This window comes from Rhinoderma darwinii, assembly GCF_050947455.1.
Source record: "Rhinoderma darwinii isolate aRhiDar2 chromosome 5 unlocalized genomic scaffold, aRhiDar2.hap1 SUPER_5_unloc_10, whole genome shotgun sequence".
Lineage (NCBI taxonomy): Eukaryota > Metazoa > Chordata > Amphibia > Anura > Rhinodermatidae > Rhinoderma > Rhinoderma darwinii.
In genome coordinates, this window is record NW_027461766.1 from 461617 (window position 1) to 477764 (window position 16148).

Below are 16148 nucleotides of genomic sequence, written 5' to 3' on the forward strand. Positions count from 1 at the left end.
TGTGCAAAAAAAAGACAGCCTGGCGGCCGGCTGTTGCAGTGTTGCCCTCTCAGGCAACACTGAGTGACTGACTGAGCCTCACCGTCTTATATAAAGTTCAGACGGAACTTTGCACGTGTCATAGTGGAGCCCTCAGGATTCCAGAGCCAGCTTTCTGACATCATAATGGGGCCTCAGAGATAAAAGCCTGGGCCCAGGCAGTGTTGGTCAGTGCTGCTCAGCAGGCAGCACTGGACTGGACTGGATTACAGCTGATACAAGGTGTGAAGGAACAAGGGGTGGCTGTGGGCATGCACTTGCTGCCGCTGCCAGTGTTTATCTGCATGGCAGCAGGGCATTTGGGCGTTGCCAGGAAGGCGTTTTTATGTAGATTCCTCCTCTTTCAGCACTGCATTGTGGTGCAAGCAAAAGAAGCAAATCCTGTCTGGCTTCCTCTCCGGCCTTTATTCACCTCCCGTGTAGCTGTGAGTGTGTGAGCCTGCAGGGCCCCATGGAATTGCCTAGAAGTAGGCTGAATCGCTGCAAGGGCTGAACAGCAGTATCGGGCAGGCTCGGGCAACGCGCGGCCCGTTCGGGTTATCGCTTCTCGGCCTTTTGGCTAAGATCAAGTGTAGTATCTGTTCTTATCAGTTTAATATCTGATACGTCCCCTATCTGGGGACCATATATTAAATGGATTTTTAGAACAGGGAGATGGAAATAGAGCTTGCTCTGTCCACTCCACGCATTGACCTGGTATTGCAGTATTTCCAGGACCGGTGCACCCTTTCCTTATGTGTTGACTAAAAGCAGATTCCAAAAGTGTTTTTTGTCTTTGCTATTGTTTCTGTCTTTCTGAAGGGATCTCCCCTTTTAATCCCATTATTTCAACACCTGTTGGACAATGCATGAGTGATAATGAGCTCATTGATTAAATGCAATTAATGAATAGATTGCCACCTCTTGTTGTGTGTCGTCTGTGTTTCTGTGTTTCCGGCATTTCACATTGGAACACCTCATTCACCTTCCTTGTCTTCTCTCCGCCCTCCCTTTTAGGTAAGTTAAAGAGCTGCACCTGAGCCAGCCACTGATTGATTGATTGATTGATTGATTGATTGATTGATTGATTGATGCAGCACAACAGTCAAATAGTGGAGTGGAGTAGGGGAACAGCAAACAGCCAATAAAGCAGCCCGCCCGCTCGCCTGCCCGCCACAATGGACCTACCTGTGTACACTAGATGGATGTGATGGAATGTACTGTCGTCCCTACATTTCAAGAAGAAGTAAGAATTGCAGTTGCAACAAAGCCTTGCTTGCCTACAAAGAGAGCAGCAATTTGGATTTGTTACTATGTTACCTAGAAAAATAACAAACTGTGCAAGGATGGAGGTTGTAGGAGCAAGGAGAAGTTGTCTGTAAAGTTGGTGGATGCCTATTTTCCATTTTGCAGTCCCTTGTCTCCCTCTTGTGGCCTCCTGGAGGCAACTAGCTGTGCAAAAAAAAGACAGCCTGGCGGCCGGCTGTTGCAGTGTTGCCCTCTCAGGCAACACTGAGTGACTGACTGAGCCTCACCGTCTTATATAAAGTTCAGACGGAACTTTGCACGTGTCATAGTGAAGCCCTCAGGATTCCAGAGCCAGCTTTCTGACATCATAATGGGGCCTCAGAGATAAAAGCCTGGGCCCAGGCAGTGTTGGTCAGTGCTGCTCAGCAGGCAGCACTGGACTGGACTGGATTACAGCTGATACAAGGTGTGAAGGAACAAGGGGTGGCTGTGGGCATGCACTTGCTGCCGCTGCCAGTGTTTATCTGCATGGCAGCAGGGCATTTGGGCGTTGCCAGGAAGGCGTTTTTATGTAGATTCCTCCTCTTTCAGCACTGCATTGTGGTGCAAGCAAAAGAAGCAAATCCTGTCTGGCTTCCTCTCCGGCCTTTATTCACCTCCCGTGTAGCTGTGAGTGTGTGAGCCTGCAGGGCCCCATGGAATTGCCTAGAAGTAGGCTGAATCGCTGCAAGGGCTGAACAGCAGTATCGGGCAGGCTCGGGCAACGCGCGGCCCGTTCGGGTTATCGCTTCTCGGCCTTTTGGCTAAGATCAAGTGTAGTATCTGTTCTTATCAGTTTAATATCTGATACGTCCCCTATCTGGGGACCATATATTAAATGGATTTTTAGAACAGGGAGATGGAAATAGAGCTTGCTCTGTCCACTCCACGCATTGACCTGGTATTGCAGTATTTCCAGGATCGGTGCACCCTTTCCTTATGTGTTGACTAAAAGCAGATTCCAAAAGTGTTTTTTGTCTTTGCTATTGTTTCTGTCTTTCTGAAGGGATCTCCCCTTTTAATCCCATTATTTCAACACCTGTTGGACAATGCATGAGTGATAATGAGCTCATTGATTAAATGCAATTAATGAATAGATTGCCACCTCTTGTTGTGTGTCGTCTGTGTTTCTGTGTTTCCGGCATTTCACATTGGAACACCTCATTCACCTTCCTTGTCTTCTCTCCGCCCTCCCTTTTAGGTAAGTTAAAGAGCTGCACCTGAGCCAGCCACTGATTGATTGATTGATTGATTGATTGATTGATTGATTGATTGATTGATTGATGCAGCACAACAGTCAAATAGTGGAGTGGAGTAGGGGAACAGCAAACAGCCAATAAAGCAGCCCGCCCGCTCGCCTGCCCGCCACAATGGACCTACCTGTGTACACTAGATGGATGTGATGGAATGTACTGTCGTCCCTACATTTCAAGAAGAAGTAAGAATTGCAGTTGCAACAAAGCCTTGCTTGCCTACAAAGAGAGCAGCAATTTGGATTTGTTACTATGTTACCTAGAAGAATAACAAACTGTGCAAGGATGGAGGTTGTAGGAGCAAGGAGAAGTTGTCTGTAAAGTTGGTGGATGCCTATTTTCCATTTTGCAGTCCCTTGTCTCCCTCTTGTGGCCTCCTGGAGGCAACTAGCTGTGCAAAAAAAAGACAGCCTGGCGGCCGGCTGTTGCAGTGTTGCCCTCTCAGGCAACACTGAGTGACTGACTGAGCCTCACCGTCTTATATAAAGTTCAGACGGAACTTTGCACGTGTCATAGTGGAGCCCTCAGGATTCCAGAGCCAGCTTTCTGACATCATAATGGGGCCTCAGAGATAAAAGCCTGGGCCCAGGCAGTGTTGGTCAGTGCTGCTCAGCAGGCAGCACTGGACTGGACTGGATTACAGCTGATACAAGGTGTGAAGGAACAAGGGGTGGCTGTGGGCATGCACTTGCTGCCGCTGCCAGTGTTTATCTGCATGGCAGCAGGGCATTTGGGCGTTGCCAGGAAGGCGTTTTTATGTAGATTCCTCCTCTTTCAGCACTGCATTGTGGTGCAAGCAAAAGAAGCAAATCCTGTCTGGCTTCCTCTCCGGCCTTTATTCACCTCCCGTGTAGCTGTGAGTGTGTGAGCCTGCAGGGCCCCATGGAATTGCCTAGAAGTAGGCTGAATCGCTGCAAGGGCTGAACAGCAGTATCGGGCAGGCTCGGGCAACGCGCGGCCCGTTCGGGTTATCGCTTCTCGGCCTTTTGGCTAAGATCAAGTGTAGTATCTGTTCTTATCAGTTTAATATCTGATACGTCCCCTATCTGGGGACCATATATTAAATGGATTTTTAGAACAGGGAGATGGAAATAGAGCTTGCTCTGTCCACTCCACGCATTGACCTGGTATTGCAGTATTTCCAGGACCGGTGCACCCTTTCCTTATGTGTTGACTAAAAGCAGATTCCAAAAGTGTTTTTTGTCTTTGCTATTGTTTCTGTCTTTCTGAAGGGATCTCCCCTTTTAATCCCATTATTTCAACACCTGTTGGACAATGCATGAGTGATAATGAGCTCATTGATTAAATGCAATTAATGAATAGATTGCCACCTCTTGTTGTGTGTCGTCTGTGTTTCTGTGTTTCCGGCATTTCACATTGGAACACCTCATTCACCTTCCTTGTCTTCTCTCCGCCCTCCCTTTTAGGTAAGTTAAAGAGCTGCACCTGAGCCAGCCACTGATTGATTGATTGATTGATTGATTGATTGATTGATTGATTGATTGATTGATTGATGCAGCACAACAGTCAAATAGTGGAGTGGAGTAGGGGAACAGCAAACAGCCAATAAAGCAGCCCGCCCGCTCGCCTGCCCGCCACAATGGACCTACCTGTGTACACTAGATGGATGTGATGGAATGTACTGTCGTCCCTACATTTCAAGAAGAAGTAAGAATTGCAGTTGCAACAAAGCCTTGCTTGCCTACAAAGAGAGCAGCAATTTGGATTTGTTACTATGTTACCTAGAAGAATAACAAACTGTGCAAGGATGGAGGTTGTAGGAGCAAGGAGAAGTTGTCTGTAAAGTTGGTGGATGCCTATTTTCCATTTTGCAGTCCCTTGTCTCCCTCTTGTGGCCTCCTGGAGGCAACTAGCTGTGCAAAAAAAAGACAGCCTGGCGGCCGGCTGTTGCAGTGTTGCCCTCTCAGGCAACACTGAGTGACTGACTGAGCCTCACCGTCTTATATAAAGTTCAGACGGAACTTTGCACGTGTCATAGTGAAGCCCTCAGGATTCCAGAGCCAGCTTTCTGACATCATAATGGGGCCTCAGAGATAAAAGCCTGGGCCCAGGCAGTGTTGGTCAGTGCTGCTCAGCAGGCAGCACTGGACTGGACTGGATTACAGCTGATACAAGGTGTGAAGGAACAAGGGGTGGCTGTGGGCATGCACTTGCTGCCGCTGCCAGTGTTTATCTGCATGGCAGCAGGGCATTTGGGCGTTGCCAGGAAGGCGTTTTTATGTAGATTCCTCCTCTTTCAGCACTGCATTGTGGTGCAAGCAAAAGAAGCAAATCCTGTCTGGCTTCCTCTCCGGCCTTTATTCACCTCCCGTGTAGCTGTGAGTGTGTGAGCCTGCAGGGCCCCATGGAATTGCCTAGAAGTAGGCTGAATCGCTGCAAGGGCTGAACAGCAGTATCGGGCAGGCTCGGGCAACGCGCGGCCCGTTCGGGTTATCGCTTCTCGGCCTTTTGGCTAAGATCAAGTGTAGTATCTGTTCTTATCAGTTTAATATCTGATACGTCCCCTATCTGGGGACCATATATTAAATGGATTTTTAGAACAGGGAGATGGAAATAGAGCTTGCTCTGTCCACTCCACGCATTGACCTGGTATTGCAGTATTTCCAGGATCGGTGCACCCTTTCCTTATGTGTTGACTAAAAGCAGATTCCAAAAGTGTTTTTTGTCTTTGCTATTGTTTCTGTCTTTCTGAAGGGATCTCCCCTTTTAATCCCATTATTTCAACACCTGTTGGACAATGCATGAGTGATAATGAGCTCATTGATTAAATGCAATTAATGAATAGATTGCCACCTCTTGTTGTGTGTCGTCTGTGTTTCTGTGTTTCCGGCATTTCACATTGGAACACCTCATTCACCTTCCTTGTCTTCTCTCCGCCCTCCCTTTTAGGTAAGTTAAAGAGCTGCACCTGAGCCAGCCACTGATTGATTGATTGATTGATTGATTGATTGATTGATTGATTGATGCAGCACAACAGTCAAATAGTGGAGTGGAGTAGGGGAACAGCAAACAGCCAATAAAGCAGCCCGCCCGCTCGCCTGCCCGCCACAATGGACCTACCTGTGTACACTAGATGGATGTGATGGAATGTACTGTCGTCCCTACATTTCAAGAAGAAGTAAGAATTGCAGTTGCAACAAAGCCTTGCTTGCCTACAAAGAGAGCAGCAATTTGGATTTGTTACTATGTTACCTAGAAGAATAACAAACTGTGCAAGGATGGAGGTTGTAGGAGCAAGGAGAAGTTGTCTGTAAAGTTGGTGGATGCCTATTTTCCATTTTGCAGTCCCTTGTCTCCCTCTTGTGGCCTCCTGGAGGCAACTAGCTGTGCAAAAAAAAGACAGCCTGGCGGCCGGCTGTTGCAGTGTTGCCCTCTCAGGCAACACTGAGTGACTGACTGAGCCTCACCGTCTTATATAAAGTTCAGACGGAACTTTGCACGTGTCATAGTGGAGCCCTCAGGATTCCAGAGCCAGCTTTCTGACATCATAATGGGGCCTCAGAGATAAAAGCCTGGGCCCAGGCAGTGTTGGTCAGTGCTGCTCAGCAGGCAGCACTGGACTGGACTGGATTACAGCTGATACAAGGTGTGAAGGAACAAGGGGTGGCTGTGGGCATGCACTTGCTGCCGCTGCCAGTGTTTATCTGCATGGCAGCAGGGCATTTGGGCGTTGCCAGGAAGGCGTTTTTATGTAGATTCCTCCTCTTTCAGCACTGCATTGTGGTGCAAGCAAAAGAAGCAAATCCTGTCTGGCTTCCTCTCCGGCCTTTATTCACCTCCCGTGTAGCTGTGAGTGTGTGAGCCTGCAGGGCCCCATGGAATTGCCTAGAAGTAGGCTGAATCGCTGCAAGGGCTGAACAGCAGTATCGGGCAGGCTCGGGCAACGCGCGGCCCGTTCGGGTTATCGCTTCTCGGCCTTTTGGCTAAGATCAAGTGTAGTATCTGTTCTTATCAGTTTAATATCTGATACGTCCCCTATCTGGGGACCATATATTAAATGGATTTTTAGAACAGGGAGATGGAAATAGAGCTTGCTCTGTCCACTCCACGCATTGACCTGGTATTGCAGTATTTCCAGGACCGGTGCACCCTTTCCTTATGTGTTGACTAAAAGCAGATTCCAAAAGTGTTTTTTGTCTTTGCTATTGTTTCTGTCTTTCTGAAGGGATCTCCCCTTTTAATCCCATTATTTCAACACCTGTTGGACAATGCATGAGTGATAATGAGCTCATTGATTAAATGCAATTAATGAATAGATTGCCACCTCTTGTTGTGTGTCGTCTGTGTTTCTGTGTTTCCGGCATTTCACATTGGAACACCTCATTCACCTTCCTTGTCTTCTCTCCGCCCTCCCTTTTAGGTAAGTTAAAGAGCTGCACCTGAGCCAGCCACTGATTGATTGATTGATTGATTGATTGATTGATTGATTGATTGATTGATTGATTGATGCAGCACAACAGTCAAATAGTGGAGTGGAGTAGGGGAACAGCAAACAGCCAATAAAGCAGCCCGCCCGCTCGCCTGCCCGCCACAATGGACCTACCTGTGTACACTAGATGGATGTGATGGAATGTACTGTCGTCCCTACATTTCAAGAAGAAGTAAGAATTGCAGTTGCAACAAAGCCTTGCTTGCCTACAAAGAGAGCAGCAATTTGGATTTGTTACTATGTTACCTAGAAGAATAACAAACTGTGCAAGGATGGAGGTTGTAGGAGCAAGGAGAAGTTGTCTGTAAAGTTGGTGGATGCCTATTTTCCATTTTGCAGTCCCTTGTCTCCCTCTTGTGGCCTCCTGGAGGCAACTAGCTGTGCAAAAAAAAGACAGCCTGGCGGCCGGCTGTTGCAGTGTTGCCCTCTCAGGCAACACTGAGTGACTGACTGAGCCTCACCGTCTTATATAAAGTTCAGACGGAACTTTGCACGTGTCATAGTGGAGCCCTCAGGATTCCAGAGCCAGCTTTCTGACATCATAATGGGGCCTCAGAGATAAAAGCCTGGGCCCAGGCAGTGTTGGTCAGTGCTGCTCAGCAGGCAGCACTGGACTGGACTGGATTACAGCTGATACAAGGTGTGAAGGAACAAGGGGTGGCTGTGGGCATGCACTTGCTGCCGCTGCCAGTGTTTATCTGCATGGCAGCAGGGCATTTGGGCGTTGCCAGGAAGGCGTTTTTATGTAGATTCCTCCTCTTTCAGCACTGCATTGTGGTGCAAGCAAAAGAAGCAAATCCTGTCTGGCTTCCTCTCCGGCCTTTATTCACCTCCCGTGTAGCTGTGAGTGTGTGAGCCTGCAGGGCCCCATGGAATTGCCTAGAAGTAGGCTGAATCGCTGCAAGGGCTGAACAGCAGTATCGGGCAGGCTCGGGCAACGCGCGGCCCGTTCGGGTTATCGCTTCTCGGCCTTTTGGCTAAGATCAAGTGTAGTATCTGTTCTTATCAGTTTAATATCTGATACGTCCCCTATCTGGGGACCATATATTAAATGGATTTTTAGAACAGGGAGATGGAAATAGAGCTTGCTCTGTCCACTCCACGCATTGACCTGGTATTGCAGTATTTCCAGGACCGGTGCACCCTTTCCTTATGTGTTGACTAAAAGCAGATTCCAAAAGTGTTTTTTGTCTTTGCTATTGTTTCTGTCTTTCTGAAGGGATCTCCCCTTTTAATCCCATTATTTCAACACCTGTTGGACAATGCATGAGTGATAATGAGCTCATTGATTAAATGCAATTAATGAATAGATTGCCACCTCTTGTTGTGTGTCGTCTGTGTTTCTGTGTTTCCGGCATTTCACATTGGAACACCTCATTCACCTTCCTTGTCTTCTCTCCGCCCTCCCTTTTAGGTAAGTTAAAGAGCTGCACCTGAGCCAGCCACTGATTGATTGATTGATTGATTGATTGATTGATTGATTGATTGATTGATTGATTGATTGATGCAGCACAACAGTCAAATAGTGGAGTGGAGTAGGGGAACAGCAAACAGCCAATAAAGCAGCCCGCCCGCTCGCCTGCCCGCCACAATGGACCTACCTGTGTACACTAGATGGATGTGATGGAATGTACTGTCGTCCCTACATTTCAAGAAGAAGTAAGAATTGCAGTTGCAACAAAGCCTTGCTTGCCTACAAAGAGAGCAGCAATTTGGATTTGTTACTATGTTACCTAGAAGAATAACAAACTGTGCAAGGATGGAGGTTGTAGGAGCAAGGAGAAGTTGTCTGTAAAGTTGGTGGATGCCTATTTTCCATTTTGCAGTCCCTTGTCTCCCTCTTGTGGCCTCCTGGAGGCAACTAGCTGTGCAAAAAAAAGACAGCCTGGCGGCCGGCTGTTGCAGTGTTGCCCTCTCAGGCAACACTGAGTGACTGACTGAGCCTCACCGTCTTATATAAAGTTCAGACGGAACTTTGCACGTGTCATAGTGGAGCCCTCAGGATTCCAGAGCCAGCTTTCTGACATCATAATGGGGCCTCAGAGATAAAAGCCTGGGCCCAGGCAGTGTTGGTCAGTGCTGCTCAGCAGGCAGCACTGGACTGGACTGGATTACAGCTGATACAAGGTGTGAAGGAACAAGGGGTGGCTGTGGGCATGCACTTGCTGCCGCTGCCAGTGTTTATCTGCATGGCAGCAGGGCATTTGGGCGTTGCCAGGAAGGCGTTTTTATGTAGATTCCTCCTCTTTCAGCACTGCATTGTGGTGCAAGCAAAAGAAGCAAATCCTGTCTGGCTTCCTCTCCGGCCTTTATTCACCTCCCGTGTAGCTGTGAGTGTGTGAGCCTGCAGGGCCCCATGGAATTGCCTAGAAGTAGGCTGAATCGCTGCAAGGGCTGAACAGCAGTATCGGGCAGGCTCGGGCAACGCGCGGCCCGTTCGGGTTATCGCTTCTCGGCCTTTTGGCTAAGATCAAGTGTAGTATCTGTTCTTATTATCAGTTTAATATCTGATACGTCCCCTATCTGGGGACCATATATTAAATGGATTTTTAGAACAGGGAGATGGAAATAGAGCTTGCTCTGTCCACTCCACGCATTGACCTGGTATTGCAGTATTTCCAGGACCGGTGCACCCTTTCCTTATGTGTTGACTAAAAGCAGATTCCAAAAGTGTTTTTTGTCTTTGCTATTGTTTCTGTCTTTCTGAAGGGATCTCCCCTTTTAATCCCATTATTTCAACACCTGTTGGACAATGCATGAGTGATAATGAGCTCATTGATTAAATGCAATTAATGAATAGATTGCCACCTCTTGTTGTGTGTCGTCTGTGTTTCTGTGTTTCCGGCATTTCACATTGGAACACCTCATTCACCTTCCTTGTCTTCTCTCCGCCCTCCCTTTTAGGTAAGTTAAAGAGCTGCACCTGAGCCAGCCACTTGATTGATTGATTGATTGATTGATTGATTGATTGATTGATTGATTGATTGATGCAGCACAACAGTCAAATAGTGGAGTGGAGTAGGGGAACAGCAAACAGCCAATAAAGCAGCCCGCCCGCTCGCCTGCCCGCCACAATGGACCTACCTGTGTACACTAGATGGATGTGATGGAATGTACTGTCGTCCCTACATTTCAAGAAGAAGTAAGAATTGCAGTTGCAACAAAGCCTTGTTTGCCTACAAAGAGAGCAGCAATTTGGATTTGTTACTATGTTACCTAGAAGAATAACAAACTGTGCAAGGATGGAGGTTGTAGGAGCAAGGAGAAGTTGTCTGTAAAGTTGGTGGATGCCTATTTTCCATTTTGCAGTCCCTTGTCTCCCTCTTGTGGCCTCCTGGAGGCAACTAGCTGTGCAAAAAAAAGACAGCCTGGCGGCCGGCTGTTGCAGTGTTGCCCTCTCAGGCAACACTGAGTGACTGACTGAGCCTCACCGTCTTATATAAAGTTCAGACGGAACTTTGCACGTGTCATAGTGGAGCCCTCAGGATTCCAGAGCCAGCTTTCTGACATCATAATGGGGCCTCAGAGATAAAAGCCTGGGCCCAGGCAGTGTTGGTCAGTGCTGCTCAGCAGGCAGCACTGGACTGGACTGGATTACAGCTGATACAAGGTGTGAAGGAACAAGGGGTGGCTGTGGGCATGCACTTGCTGCCGCTGCCAGTGTTTATCTGCATGGCAGCAGGGCATTTGGGCGTTGCCAGGAAGGCGTTTTTATGTAGATTCCTCCTCTTTCAGCACTGCATTGTGGTGCAAGCAAAAGAAGCAAATCCTGTCTGGCTTCCTCTCCGGCCTTTATTCACCTCCCGTGTAGCTGTGAGTGTGTGAGCCTGCAGGGCCCCATGGAATTGCCTAGAAGTAGGCTGAATCGCTGCAAGGGCTGAACAGCAGTATCGGGCAGGCTCGGGCAACGCGCGGCCCGTTCGGGTTATCGCTTCTCGGCCTTTTGGCTAAGATCAAGTGTAGTATCTGTTCTTATCAGTTTAATATCTGATACGTCCCCTATCTGGGGACCATATATTAAATGGATTTTTAGAACAGGGAGATGGAAATAGAGCTTGCTCTGTCCACTCCACGCATTGACCTGGTATTGCAGTATTTCCAGGACCGGTGCACCCTTTCCTTATGTGTTGACTAAAAGCAGATTCCAAAAGTGTTTTTTGTCTTTGCTATTGTTTCTGTCTTTCTGAAGGGATCTCCCCTTTTAATCCCATTATTTCAACACCTGTTGGACAATGCATGAGTGATAATGAGCTCATTGATTAAATGCAATTAATGAATAGATTGCCACCTCTTGTTGTGTGTCGTCTGTGTTTCTGTGTTTCCGGCATTTCACATTGGAACACCTCATTCACCTTCCTTGTCTTCTCTCCGCCCTCCCTTTTAGGTAAGTTAAAGAGCTGCACCTGAGCCAGCCACTGATTGATTGATTGATTGATTGATTGATTGATTGATTGATTGATTGATTGATTGATTGATTGATGCAGCACAACAGTCAAATAGTGGAGTGGAGTAGGGGAACAGCAAACAGCCAATAAAGCAGCCCGCCCGCTCGCCTGCCCGCCACAATGGACCTACCTGTGTACACTAGATGGATGTGATGGAATGTACTGTCGTCCCTACATTTCAAGAAGAAGTAAGAATTGCAGTTGCAACAAAGCCTTGCTTGCCTACAAAGAGAGCAGCAATTTGGATTTGTTACTATGTTACCTAGAAGAATAACAAACTGTGCAAGGATGGAGGTTGTAGGAGCAAGGAGAAGTTGTCTGTAAAGTTGGTGGATGCCTATTTTCCATTTTGCAGTCCCTTGTCTCCCTCTTGTGGCCTCCTGGAGGCAACTAGCTGTGCAAAAAAAAAGACAGCCTGGCGGCCGGCTGTTGCAGTGTTGCCCTCTCAGGCAACACTGAGTGACTGACTGAGCCTCACCGTCTTATATAAAGTTCAGACGGAACTTTGCACGTGTCATAGTGGAGCCCTCAGGATTCCAGAGCCAGCTTTCTGACATCATAATGGGGCCTCAGAGATAAAAGCCTGGGCCCAGGCAGTGTTGGTCAGTGCTGCTCAGCAGGCAGCACTGGACTGGACTGGATTACAGCTGATACAAGGTGTGAAGGAACAAGGGGTGGCTGTGGGCATGCACTTGCTGCCGCTGCCAGTGTTTATCTGCATGGCAGCAGGGCATTTGGGCGTTGCCCGGAAGGCGTTTTTATGTAGATTCCTCCTCTTTCAGCACTGCATTGTGGTGCAAGCAAAAGAAGCAAATCCTGTCTGGCTTCCTCTCCGGCCTTTATTCACCTCCCGTGTAGCTGTGAGTGTGTGAGCCTGCAGGGCCCCATGGAATTGCCTAGAAGTAGGCTGAATCGCTGCAAGGGCTGAACAGCAGTATCGGGCAGGCTCGGGCAACGCGCGGCCCGTTCGGGTTAACGCTTCTCGGCCTTTTGGCTAAGATCAAGTGTAGTATCTGTTCTTATCAGTTTAATATCTGATACGTCCCCTATCTGGGGACCATATATTAAATGGATTTTTAGAACAGGGAGATGGAAATAGAGCTTGCTCTGTCCACTCCACGCATTGACCTGGTATTGCAGTATTTCCAGGACCGGTGCACCCTTTCCTTATGTGTTGACTAAAAGCAGATTCCAAAAGTGTTTTTTGTCTTTGCTATTGTTTCTGTCTTTCTGAAGGGATCTCCCCTTTTAATCCCATTATTTCAACACCTGTTGGACAATGCATGAGTGATAATGAGCTCATTGATTAAATGCAATTAATGAATAGATTGCCACCTCTTGTTGTGTGTCGTCTGTGTTTCTGTGTTTCCGGCATTTCACATTGGAACACCTCATTCACCTTCCTTGTCTTCTCTCCGCCCTCCCTTTTAGGTAAGTTAAAGAGCTGCACCTGAGCCAGCCACTGATTGATTGATTGATTGATTGATTGATTGATTGATTGATTGATTGATTGATTGCAGCACAACAGTCAAATAGTGGAGTGGAGTAGGGGAACAGCAAACAGCCAATAAAGCAGCCCGCCCGCTCGCCTGCCCGCCACAATGGACCTACCTGTGTACACTAGATGGATGTGATGGAATGTACTGTCGTCCCTACATTTCAAGAAGAAGTAAGAATTGCAGTTGCAACAAAGCCTTGCTTGCCTACAAAGAGAGCAGCAATTTGGATTTGTTACTATGTTACCTAGAAGAATAACAAACTGTGCAAGGATGGAGGTTGTAGGAGCAAGGAGAAGTTGTCTGTAAAGTTGGTGGATGCCTATTTTCCATTTTGCAGTCCCTTGTCTCCCTCTTGTGGCCTCCTGGAGGCAACTAGCTGTGCAAAAAAAAGACAGCCTGGCGGCCGGCTGTTGCAGTGTTGCCCTCTCAGGCAACACTGAGTGACTGACTGAGCCTCACCGTCTTATATAAAGTTCAGACGGAACTTTGCACGTGTCATAGTGGAGCCCTCAGGATTCCAGAGCCAGCTTTCTGACATCATAATGGGGCCTCAGAGATAAAAGCCTGGGCCCAGGCAGTGTTGGTCAGTGCTGCTCAGCAGGCAGCACTGGACTGGACTGGATTACAGCTGATACAAGGTGTGAAGGAACAAGGGGTGGCTGTGGGCATGCACTTGCTGCCGCTGCCAGTGTTTATCTGCATGGCAGCAGGGCATTTGGGCGTTGCCAGGAAGGCGTTTTTATGTAGATTCCTCCTCTTTCAGCACTGCATTGTGGTGCAAGCAAAAGAAGCAAATCCTGTCTGGCTTCCTCTCCGGCCTTTATTCACCTCCCGTGTAGCTGTGAGTGTGTGAGCCTGCAGGGCCCCATGGAATTGCCTAGAAGTAGGCTGAATCGCTGCAAGGGCTGAACAGCAGTATCGGGCAGGCTCGGGCAACGCGCGGCCCGTTCGGGTTATCGCTTCTCGGCCTTTTGGCTAAGATCAAGTGTAGTATCTGTTCTTATCAGTTTAATATCTGATACGTCCCCTATCTGGGGACCATATATTAAATGGATTTTTAGAACAGGGAGATGGAAATAGAGCTTGCTCTGTCCACTCCACGCATTGACCTGGTATTGCAGTATTTCCAGGACCGGTGCACCCTTTCCTTATGTGTTGACTAAAAGCAGATTCCAAAAGTGTTTTTTGTCTTTGCTATTGTTTCTGTCTTTCTGAAGGGATCTCCCCTTTTAATCCCATTATTTCAACACCTGTTGGACAATGCATGAGTGATAATGAGCTCATTGATTAAATGCAATTAATGAATAGATTGCCACCTCTTGTTGTGTGTCGTCTGTGTTTCTGTGTTTCCGGCATTTCACATTGGAACACCTCATTCACCTTCCTTGTCTTCTCTCCGCCCTCCCTTTTAGGTAAGTTAAAGAGCTGCACCTGAGCCAGCCACTGATTGATTGATTGATTGATTGATTGATTGATTGATTGATTGATTGATTGATTGATTGATTGATGCAGCACAACAGTCAAATAGTGGAGTGGAGTAGGGGAACAGCAAACAGCCAATAAAGCAGCCCGCCCGCTCGCCTGCCCGCCACAATGGACCTACCTGTGTACACTAGATGGATGTGATGGAATGTACTGTCGTCCCTACATTTCAAGAAGAAGTAAGAATTGCAGTTGCAACAAAGCCTTGCTTGCCTACAAAGAGAGCAGCAATTTGGATTTGTTACTATGTTACCTAGAAGAATAACAAACTGTGCAAGGATGGAGGTTGTAGGAGCAAGGAGAAGTTGTCTGTAAAGTTGGTGGATGCCTATTTTCCATTTTGCAGTCCCTTGTCTCCCTCTTGTGGCCTCCTGGATGCAACTAGCTGTGCAAAAAAAAGACAGCCTGGCGGCCGGCTGTTGCAGTGTTGCCCTCTCAGGCAACACTGAGTGACTGACTGAGCCTCACCGTCTTATATAAAGTTCAGACGGAACTTTGCACGTGTCATAGTGGAGCCCTCAGGATTCCAGAGCCAGCTTTCTGACATCATAATGGGGCCTCAGAGATAAAAGCCTGGGCCCAGGCAGTGTTGGTCAGTGCTGCTCAGCAGGCAGCACTGGACTGGACTGGATTACAGCTGATACAAGGTGTGAAGGAACAAGGGGTGGCTGTGGGCATGCACTTGCTGCCGCTGCCAGTGTTTATCTGCATGGCAGCAGGGCATTTGGGCGTTGCCAGGAAGGCGTTTTTATGTAGATTCCTCCTCTTTCAGCACTGCATTGTGGTGCAAGCAAAAGAAGCAAATCCTGTCTGGCTTCCTCTCCGGCCTTTATTCACCTCCCGTGTAGCTGTGAGTGTGTGAGCCTGCAGGGCCCCATGGAATTGCCTAGAAGTAGGCTGAATCGCTGCAAGGGCTGAACAGCAGTATCGGGCAGGCTCGGGCAACGCGCGGCCCGTTCGGGTTATCGCTTCTCGGCCTTTTGGCTAAGATCAAGTGTAGTATCTGTTCTTATCAGTTTAATATCTGATACGTCCCCTATCTGGGGACCATATATTAAATGGATTTTTAGAACAGGGAGATGGAAATAGAGCTTGCTCTGTCCACTCCACGCATTGACCTGGTATTGCAGTATTTCCAGGACCGGTGCACCCTTTCCTTATGTGTTGACTAAAAGCAGATTCCAAAAGTGTTTTTTGTCTTTGCTATTGTTTCTGTCTTTCTGAAGGGATCTCCCCTTTTAATCCCATTATTTCAACACCTGTTGGACAATGCATGAGTGATAATGAGCTCATTGATTAAATGCAATTAATGAATAGATTGCCACCTCTTGTTGTGTGTCGTCTGTGTTTCTGTGTTTCCGGCATTTCACATTGGAACACCTCATTCACCTTCCTTGTCTTCTCTCCGCCCTCCCTTTTAGGTAAGTTAAAGAGCTGCACCTGAGCCAGCCACTGATTGATTGATTGATTGATTGATTGATTGATTGATTGATTGATTGATTGATTGATGCAGCACAACAGTCAAATAGTGGAGTGGAGTAGGGGAACAGCAAACAGCCAATAAAGCAGCCCGCCCGCTCGCCTGCCCGCCACAATGGACCTACCTGTGTACACTAGATGGATGTGATGGAATGTACTGTCGTCCCTACATTTCAAGAAGAAGTAAGAATTGCAGTTGCAACAAAGCCTTGCTTGCCTACAAAGAGAGCAGCAA

At 47.7% G+C, this 16148-nt stretch overlaps 11 non-coding genes across 11 annotated transcripts; all 11 read left to right on the top strand.

Annotated features, from left to right (window-relative positions):
• The first annotated feature begins 578 nt into the window (after positions 1–578).
• On the top strand, positions 579–769 carry LOC142684644 (U2 spliceosomal RNA). Its single transcript, XR_012854249.1, has one exon. It is a non-coding gene; the product is annotated as a U2 spliceosomal RNA (small nuclear RNA).
• A 1280-nt stretch (positions 770–2049) lies between these two features.
• Positions 2050–2240, top strand: LOC142684359 (U2 spliceosomal RNA). The gene has a single exon (XR_012853990.1). It is a non-coding gene; the product is annotated as a U2 spliceosomal RNA (small nuclear RNA).
• Positions 2241–3528: 1288 nt separating this feature from the next.
• On the top strand, positions 3529–3719 carry LOC142684645 (U2 spliceosomal RNA). The gene has a single exon (XR_012854250.1). It is a non-coding gene; the product is annotated as a U2 spliceosomal RNA (small nuclear RNA).
• A 1292-nt stretch (positions 3720–5011) lies between these two features.
• On the top strand, positions 5012–5202 carry LOC142684481 (U2 spliceosomal RNA). Its single transcript, XR_012854101.1, has one exon. It is a non-coding gene; the product is annotated as a U2 spliceosomal RNA (small nuclear RNA).
• Positions 5203–6482: 1280 nt separating this feature from the next.
• On the top strand, positions 6483–6673 carry LOC142684647 (U2 spliceosomal RNA). The gene has a single exon (XR_012854252.1). It is a non-coding gene; the product is annotated as a U2 spliceosomal RNA (small nuclear RNA).
• Positions 6674–7965: 1292 nt separating this feature from the next.
• On the top strand, positions 7966–8156 carry LOC142684648 (U2 spliceosomal RNA). The gene has a single exon (XR_012854253.1). It is a non-coding gene; the product is annotated as a U2 spliceosomal RNA (small nuclear RNA).
• A 1296-nt stretch (positions 8157–9452) lies between these two features.
• On the top strand, positions 9453–9646 carry LOC142684770 (U2 spliceosomal RNA). Its single transcript, XR_012854363.1, has one exon. It is a non-coding gene; the product is annotated as a U2 spliceosomal RNA (small nuclear RNA).
• Positions 9647–10935: 1289 nt separating this feature from the next.
• Positions 10936–11126, top strand: LOC142684649 (U2 spliceosomal RNA). Its single transcript, XR_012854254.1, has one exon. It is a non-coding gene; the product is annotated as a U2 spliceosomal RNA (small nuclear RNA).
• Positions 11127–12427: 1301 nt separating this feature from the next.
• LOC142684744 (U2 spliceosomal RNA) lies at positions 12428–12618 on the top strand. The gene has a single exon (XR_012854339.1). It is a non-coding gene; the product is annotated as a U2 spliceosomal RNA (small nuclear RNA).
• A 1289-nt stretch (positions 12619–13907) lies between these two features.
• Positions 13908–14098, top strand: LOC142684650 (U2 spliceosomal RNA). The gene has a single exon (XR_012854255.1). It is a non-coding gene; the product is annotated as a U2 spliceosomal RNA (small nuclear RNA).
• Positions 14099–15398: 1300 nt separating this feature from the next.
• Positions 15399–15589, top strand: LOC142684651 (U2 spliceosomal RNA). Its single transcript, XR_012854256.1, has one exon. It is a non-coding gene; the product is annotated as a U2 spliceosomal RNA (small nuclear RNA).
• The last annotated feature ends 559 nt before the right edge of the window (positions 15590–16148 follow it).